A 9,296-nucleotide genomic window follows, 5' to 3' on the forward strand; every position below is an offset into this window, starting at 1 on the left:
TGCCCAGGCGGGTCTCGAACCCGCGGGCTCAGGCAATCCACTCACCTCGGCCTCCCAATGGCGCGGGATGACAGGCTGAGCCACTGAGCCCGGCCCTGAGTTTTTAAAATTAACACAATACTTGCAAAGCTTATGATACCGTGCTTACGGTTCTGTATCCTTTCTACAGAACATTTTAAAAAACATCGCTACCATTTTTGGAAAACATTAATTGTTTAGTCAAAGGTGTTTACGAGCTGCTTCTTGGGTGAAGGCTCTGCACAACTGCTTTGGCAGAATGCGTCTCAACATGCACCACCAGTTAGTATCACTGGCCGTTGAGGTGGAGTGATCTGTTTCACCCTGCGTTTGCCAGGTCACGCTGACCATACTTGTTCCAAATGCCTCCTTAAAGTGGATTCTGAGAAGCGGAGGGATCATTTCTAGTTCGGGAGGTGACACCGGCATCTCGTGGTTTCACTTGTGACTTGTCCCTGTACCTCCCTGGGATTTTTGAGCCCCATGGAGGCAGGGAGGACCTAAGAGGATGCCTTGGCTTCTCCCTCAAGCTCCCTTCGGGGTTTGAGGCTTCTGCTGTTTTAGAAGACACCATTGGTCAGATGGATTTCTTGAGCCAGAAGCATACATTATGGCAACGACTCTTTCAGGTGGGGAGGAGAGGGCTTCTCTCCCTCAGCTCTGCGAGGCCATTGTGGGGCTGGGAGGAGTCCCTTAAAAGTAGGGCCGCACAGTGGCAAGAGAGGAGAGGCGACAGAGGGGTGGGGGCGGGGACAAGGAGCTGGGTGGCAGCCAGGAGTTCGTGCAGGTGCTTCCCATGCTCTGGAGGACCAGGGACAGGAGTTCTACAGCTGTGTTCTCTGAGGCACTTAGCACAGTGTCAGGCTCAAAGTAAGGGCTTAATAGAGTATATGTGAAGTCGACAGGTCTATGGGAGACACAGCTACTTCTGAGAGGATGCTTCAGAGAAAATATTTTGTGTTTAGAAAGAAGCTAAGTACGTGTTTTTTTTTTTTTGAAAAAATCCCAGTCAGTGTTTTAGGATTTGGGGCTGTGTGTGTGTGTGTGTGTAACAGCTCCCCTGGAATGCATCTGGGCTTCAGTGTGGAATGAAGCAGTACAGTCTGGAATCCCCAGGATTCCCTTAGCCTGAGTGTCCAGGGAAGTGCCATCAAGGTGTTAGGACCGAAGTGCGAGAAAATAATCGCCAACATCAGAGAGCCAGATTTGAGTCCTTTAATAGCCAGTGGCCGAGAGCAGGCTAACGCCACTAAAAGTCTCTCAATCCCGAGTAAAGCAAGCAGGGGGCTCTTATAGGCAAAACCCACAGCTTTTGCAATTGCAGTTTACATTTTAGGGAGAGGTCAGAGTCAGGGATGGAACAATTTGCAGCTACCTGCTTGCTTAGTTTGGCCGTCGTTGTAGGCCAGCTGCTGTTTACTTCACAGGATGTAGGGGATAGGGGACTTCCAAGAAAGGGGGAAGTTACACCTCGGGGGCTAAGAGCAGTTCTGGTGACACGCAGGGCAGTGGGGAGGCTGCATCTGGGCAGCAGGCATGCAACTAAAATGGAAGATTTAATTACTTATGTCAAACAAGCTTTTACAGGTTATTGTAGGATATACAGACATAAAGGTTTTACAGACATTTCTAAGGCAGCAGAGAGACAGCAGGCGTCCCACCCAATGCTGTCCTGCAGAGAGGGGGATGCAGCCTGCTTCTGGGGGGTGAGCCTGCTAGCGCTCTGACAGCGTCCTCTGGGGGTCAGAGGGAGCCACAGCAACTTTCCCTGCGTCTGGCAAAACCCAGCTTTAGAATCCAGGCTTAGATGCAGGCTTCTCAATATTTAAAAATCCACGGCCCCTCTTGGCCTGCATGTTCTTATTCTTTTCTTCCAAAACTCTGTTATCTCCCGGGACCGTGTAGCCACCGCCTCCCTCTCGGGTACCCATAGAATGCATCTCAAGCTTTGCTCAAGCCTGCCTCAGTTGACCCATATTAGCTCAGCGCCCCTCACTGGTCCTAGTCCTCTGCCGTGAAGGGTCTCTGGGAGGCCTCCTGCGGGTGGGAGGAGCCATGGTGCGTTAAGTCCAGGCAAGTCTGCTTGAACTGCCCACATGAGACTGAAGTGTCAGCATCATGAGAGAGGCTCCCAGGGGAGGCCGCACTGGTCCCTAAAGGGATGCCAGCAGAAAGTGGTGTGTGCTGATGAGTGGCTGAGAAGGGGGTCGGTGGCTGAACAGTCAACGAAAGCGTGAGGAAGAGAGAGGTCCCCTGCCGTGAAACACAGGTCAGGCGTCCTGCAGCAGGCAAGGCCCAGAGCTGACCTCGAGCAGTGGGACGAGGTAGGATCCAGGACCTTCCAGGAAGGGGAATGGTGAGTGAACCCCGGCCACAGAGGTCTGGGCTGGACAAGGGGTGCAGGGATGGAGGACCATGAGCATGTGTGGAAAGGGGCCAGGAGAGGCCTGCGAGGCGGTGGTATGCATGGAGCCGTTGGCTGCTCAGACCCAGGCGGGTGAACTCAGGCTGGCTGGGCACCTGGCTCGGCAGAAGATGGGACGGGCTGCTCCTGGGAACGATGCTCCCCGCAGTGGTGGAATGTCCCGGTGAGAGCCCGTGCGGCCCTGCCCCTCTCCCTGCGCAGTGGCCTATGGAGCCCACAACCACCGTCCACAGCAGCTGCTGTGATCTGGCCTTACGGGAACAGCAGACAGGCTGCAGGAGGGAGTTTCTCCATTCACCCCACGGCTCCCTCCTTCCTATTCTCTCCCAAGCCCCTGTGCACCCTTAAAGCAACTGCCCTTCCAGACCTCTGTGGCTGGGGTTCACTCACCATTCCCCTTCCTGGAAGGTCCTGGGTTCTACCCCGTCCCTTCTTCTCCCGTAACTTGTCCCCCCAGCCTTCCTATTCTTGGCTTAACTTTGTGCCCTCTGCCTCTCCGGGGTGTGGATGTTCCCTCCCCTGTCCCCTCACTCTGCATCTTCCCCCCCACTGCTTCTGTAAAGATCCTGTCCATGTTTCTGTCCTCAGGGCCGCTGCGTGGGGGGCATTTTCTAGTCTCTTCCTGTAACACTCACTAAAAAATCGCTGAAGTCCAAGCTTCCCTGAAATCCTGCCTGATTTCAGCCCCGTTTTGTTTCCTTCTGATTCATAACCACTCAAGTTCCCCGGTAAGGTTTATTCCACCTCTTTTTTCCCTCTCCGATTTACCTTCCAGGAACTGGGGATTTTTAAAAACGTGGTTTAATGCCTCCACCTGCCACACTACCCAGCGACCCCAAGCTCAGTAGCGTCCTTTCTAAGTGGTGTTTTGGGAGGATTACTTCAGTCCAGAAGTTCAAGACCAGCCTGGGCTACATAGTCTCGGCCCTGTTTTGTTTTTTTTTTTTCTTTTGCTGGCTGTCTCTACTGTCTGCTTCCTGGAAACATATCAAGTTCAGAAACAGATTTATGAGTAGCAAATTGTTTAAAGTCACTTCTGAGCAAGCTTACTAACTCTGAACCTTGACCTTGGGCCAGGTCTTCTGTCTGCGTGATCCAAACTGACCTGTTAGAGATTCGTACCAGAAAAACCTCAAGACCCCAATGACGGATCTCTAAGTGGTGATTGCTGAATGTGGCAAAATGAGGAAAAGAATGACAGCAGAGTCAGTTTCTCACATAACCAGATGTGTTCTTTAAGCAATTTTATGAGATGGTCTTCCTCTTTTTTTGTGAGCAGGGGAGGCAGGAGAGTTAAAAAGAGCTTTAATTTAATTTAATTTTTTTTGCGTTGGAGTCTCACTCCATTGCCCAGGTTGGAGTGCAGTGGCATGCTCACGGCCATCCCAGCACCGACCTGCTGGGCTCCAGAGATCCTTCCACCTCAGCCTTCCAAGTAGCTGGAACTACAGGCGTGTGATACCGTGCCCTTCTTTTTTTTTTTTTTTTCTTGTAGAGACGAGGTCTCACCAAGTTGCCCGAGCTGGTCTTGAATCCATGGGCTCAGGCCTCCCAAAGTGCTGAGATGACAGGCTGAGCCACAGAACTCGACCAGAGCTTTAATTTTGATGAGATGATGAGACAGCAGGTGGTAGCTTTTTAGCTTTGATTTTATTAAAACTGTTTAATATTTTGCAAAATAGAAAGTTGGCAATTCTATGTTGTCTCTTAAATTTGGAGGCATTTTTTGGTGAATCCTGCTGTCTGGAAGCTGCTACGTTCCAAGGCAGATGTTAATGAAGGTCTCACCTTAAGCCACTATCAACACATTCCCAGCCGAGCTCACCCAACTGTGTAGCAGCACCCACTAAGCGCCGGGGCTGGGGACACAATGCACAACAGCAGAGACACTGTTTGCAACTTGCACGCTTCTCAGGCAGACACTTTCTCTGGCATTGTCTTAGAGTTCCGGTTGCTTCCTCACCCACCCTTGGTAACACCAGGCTGTTGAATCTTAGCCATTGTGAAGTGATATCTTCTAGTATTTTCCTTTTTTTCTTTTCCTTTTACCTTTTTTATTTTGAAGACGTGGGGTGCAATCCAGGGTTAGGTTTACAAATGTTCATTATTCAGGTACCTTGTTAATGAGGTGTGTCCCCCCCTTCCCCAGGCAGTTTCCCACTACTGCCAATCATTCTCTTATAGAGTTATGATAATTGTTCAAGGACCGCTTATGAGTGAGAACGTGTGATACTCAGTTCTCTGTTTCTGTGAAAGCTTGCTCAGTATTATAGACGCTAAGTTCATCCAGGTTGTTGTGAAGTTCATAATTTTGTTCTTCTTTATGGCTGCGTAATATTCCATCGTGTATATGTACCACATTTTTTTAATCCAGTCCTCTTTCGATGGGCAGCACGGTTGGTTCCATGTTCTTGCTACTGTGAACAAAGCTGCGATAAACATACATGTTACAGGTATCTTTTTTTATAGAGTGATTTGAGTTCTTCCGAGTATATTCCCAGTAGGGGGATTGTGGGGTCATATGGAAGGTCACTTACATGGTACAGCCTCTGTGGAAAACAGTATGGTGATTCCTAAAAGATCTAGTATTTTTTTTTTTCTCTGCCTTTGTAATTGCAGAATCTCCTAGCATTTTTAATTTGCATTTCTCTGTTGGTTCATGATGTGGGACATCTTATGTAATTATTGGCCATAGCTTCTTTTGTGAAGCGTTTGTTCAAACTTTTTGTCACTTTAAAATTGGATGGTTTGTCCTTTTGTTACTGAGTTATATGCGTTTTTCCTATATTTTGGATACTAGTCTTTTTGAGGTGTCTGCTGCAATATTTTCTCTCAGTCAGTGGCTCAGCTTTTATTTTTGTAAATTGTGCTTTTGAAGATCAGAGTTTTCCTCTTTTTTGTAAAGTCCAGTTTACCAATTTTTAAAAGATATAGAGTTAGTGTTTTTTGTGTCTTGTTTGAAAAATCTTTGTCTAATTCAAGGCCAGGTGTGATGGCTCATGCCTGTAATCCTAGCACTTTGGGAGGCTGAGGTGGGAGGATCACTTGGGTCCAGAAGTTCAAGACTAGCCTGGGCTACAAAGTGAGACTCCCCGTCTCTCCCCCCAAAATAGAAATATTTATCTATTTCAAGGTCACGGAGGCATTTGACTGTGTTTTCTTTTAGAAACTTTATAGTTTATTATTGAGGTCTATGATACTTCAGGAATTAAGTTTTATAAATAGTGTAAAGTAGGAGTTGAGGCTTATTTTTCCTCTCATTTGGATATCCAAGGGTTCTAGCATTATTTGTGGAAAGACTATCCTTTCTCATGTAATTATGTTGGTGACTTTGTAAAAATTAATTGCCTGTATATGTATAGAACTATTGCTAAACTCTTTTTCTAATCCTTTGATTACTTTGGTTATCCTTATAGTTATACTGTCTTAATTACTGTAGCTTTGTTTACTGTAGGAAATGAGATAGTATAAGGTCTTCAACTTTGTTCTTTTTCTTTTTCAAGATTTCTTTGGCTATTGTATACCCTTTCAATTTCTATATTAAATTTAGAGTTAATTTTTAATTTTTTATAAAAATGTTTAAAGTGTGCTGTATTGTATTGAATCTATAGGTTAATATGGAGAGAATTGATATCTTGACAATATTGAGTTTTTCAGTTCATGAACATAGTATGTCTCCTCTCTCTCTCTCTTTTTCCTTCTCAGAGAGAGAATCATTTAGGTCTCTATCTCGGTCTGTTTGTGCTGCTGTAACAAAATATCTGTGATTGGGTAACTTATAAAGAACGGAAATTAATTTTTTCGCATTTCTGGAGCCTGGGAAGTTCAAGATGAAGGGGCTAGTAGGTTGGGTGTCTGATGAAGGCTTAGTCCTCATAGGCAATACATTTTGCGGCATCCTCCCGTGGCAGGGCAAGAGACACTAGGGGGGTCCCTCGCACCTCTGGTGTCAGAACACAGAGTTATTCATGAGAACAGAGCTCTCACGACTCAATCACTCCCCCAAAGGCCCTACCTCTTAATACCACCACCTTTTAAGTTCCAACATCGGAATTTTAGAGGAGCACATGCATTTAAACCACAGTAGTCGTCTTCAATTTTTCTCTGCAATGACTTGTGATTTTTAGTGTAGATGTCTTGCGCATATTTTGCTAAGCTTTTTACTTAGTACTTTAAGTTTTTCTGTGATGTTGTGCATGGAAGTTTTAAAAAAATTTATATCCTAATTATTTGTTGCTTTTATACAATTAATTTTTACAAATTGATTGTGTATTCTGCTGCCTTGTTAAATTCAATTACTAGCTGTAGTGGTAGTGTATTTTTAAGTTTTTGCTTTGTGTTTGCTTTTTTTTGAGGGGGCAGCTTCCTAAGGGTGTTCTACGTCAACAGCTATCCCATTTTCAAATAAGGACAGTTTTTACTTCTTTCTTTGCAATTGTCAAACCTTTTGTTTACTTTTCTTGCTTGTTATACTGACTAATACTTCCAGTGCAATATTTAATGAAGTGATGGGAGTATGTTTCTGACCTCAGGGGGAACTAAGTTGTTAAGTGTGATATAGTCGAGCATCCTTTATCAGATTGTAGAAGTCTGCATCTGTTCCTTTTGTGCTGAGCTCTTATCATGAATGATTTCTGAATTTTGTCAGACAGTTGTACTATACATCAAGATGGCCATATGGTTCTCCCTTAATACATGAGGAATTGCACTGATTGATTTCAAATAGCGATGAGCCAGCTTTTGGTTCTTCTGATACCGCCCATTTGGTCATGGTATGTTATCCTGTTTTACATCTATAATTAAATCCACTGCTAATATTTTGTTAAAGATTTTTATGTCTATGATCAAGAGGGATAGGTTTCCAATTTTCTTCTCTTGTAATGCTTTTGTTAGATTTTGATATCAGGATTATGCTGGCTCCAATAAAACATGATGGACAACATTTTCCTTTCCATTTTCTAAAATAGTTTGTGCATTATTTCTTCCTAACATTTTGAAGCTTTTCATGTGGGAAAGCTTTACATACAAAATTCAGCTTTTTAACTGGGCTCGGAGGCTCAGCCTGTAATCCTGTGCCTTGGGAGACTGAGGTGAGTGGATTGCCTGAACCCGTGGGTTCAAGACCCGCCTGGGCAACTTGGTGAGACCCCATCTCTACAATAAATAAAAAATTAGCCGGGATGGTAGCGTGTGCCTGTAGTTCCAGCTACTTGGAAGGCTGAGGCCGAAGGATCGCTGGAGCCCAGCAGGTTGAGACTGCGGTGGCCGGGAGTGGCCACTGCATTCCAGTCTGGGCGACAGAGTGGGACTCCAATGCAAAAAATAATAATAATAATAATAATAATAATAAAAACAAAAACAAAACAAAACAAAAACCAAAATTCAACTTTTTAAATAGGCTTAAGAGCTTTCCAGGTTTTCTGCTTCTTCATGAATTAATTTTGTTAAATTGTTTTTTTCACAGAATTTGTTCATGTCATTTGAGTTGACAAATTTGTTTATACACATTTATTATATAAATTTGTCCACTATATTTTCTTATACTTTTAATATCTGTGGGATCCACTGTTGTTTCTCCTCTGTCATTTATGGTATTGATACTTTTTTGTTTTTTCTTTTTTTATTAGTCTTGCTAGAGATTTATCATACATAATAATCTTTCAAAGATGCAATTTTTGCCTTTGTCATTTTCCTTTTTTATATTTTTCTTTTCTATTTCATTGATTTCTACTTTTGTTTTTATTTTCTGTCTTCTAATGACATTGGGTTTAGTTTTCTTTCCTTTTACTAGCTTCTTAAGAAGACAGCTTAGGTCATACTTCTCTAATATATCATTAAAATATAAATCTTCCTGGAACGGCTACTTTTGCTGCATTCCTGCAATATATATATTGATATGTTTTTTATTATCTCAAACTCAAAATATTTGTGATTTATTCTTTGGTCCATGAGTTGTTTAAAAACAATTTATTTAATTGCCAGCTATTTTTTTGGAGGGTGGGGATGTTTCTAAATACCTTATTGTTACCAATTTAATTTAATTTTGGCTATTGAACATAATCTCTAATTATGTTTTGTAAACTTTAATATTTTAAAATACTGACATTATTTATCCCTTTTATGACCCAGAACTTGGTCTATCTTGGTAAAAATTCCATGTGCATTTGAGAAGAATGTTTGCTTTGCAGTTTTGGGATCTAGTAGCTTATTATTTTCAATCAAATGCTTTATATCCTTATTGATTTTTTCTACTCGTTCTATCAGTTACTGAGAGAACATTTAAATCACTGAAAAGATTGTGGGTTAGCATATCTCTCCTTTTAGTTTTGCCAATTTTTCTTCATGTATTATGAAGCTCTGCTATTAGATGCATACATATTTAGGATTCTTATGTCATGACAGATCTACTGGTTTATCATTATAAAATAACCTCCTTTATTTTTGGTAACATTCCCAATCTTAGGGTCTACTTTGTTTGGTACTAATACGCTCATATCTGCTTTATTATTCTTAGTAGTTAGCCTTATGTCTTTCTTGTTACTTTTCCTCCCAAATCTGTTTATCCATTTTAATTAAAAGTACCTCTTGTAACAACATGCTGATTGAATTTTTTTTTATCCATGTCTGACAATCTCCACTTAATCTCATTATTGATATGGTTGGGTTTAACTCTATCATTTTGCTCTTTCTTTTATTGCCTGTCTTTTTTGATACTTGCAGGGGGCCTGCCCCTGCAGAGAGATTTAGGGGGTCCCTGAGAGGTGTGGCGGTGTCGGCGATTATTCTGGAGAAAGAAAGAGACGGGGGGGGGGTGGTGGGAGAGAAAGAGAGATACTGAACTCTGTCTAGTGTA

At 43.0% G+C, this 9,296-nt stretch overlaps 1 protein-coding gene across 1 annotated transcript in view; it reads left to right on the top strand.

The window, feature by feature from the left end:
• The window catches only part of VWF (von Willebrand factor), a 118,103-nt gene that overhangs the window by 98,387 nt on the left and 10,420 nt on the right, over positions 1 to 9,296 (top strand).

The sequence above is a fragment of the Carlito syrichta genome, unplaced genomic scaffold (assembly GCF_000164805.1).
Source record: "Carlito syrichta isolate Samal-C Ts95f unplaced genomic scaffold, Tarsius_syrichta-2.0.1 Scaffold311146, whole genome shotgun sequence".
Lineage (NCBI taxonomy): Eukaryota > Metazoa > Chordata > Mammalia > Primates > Tarsiidae > Carlito > Carlito syrichta.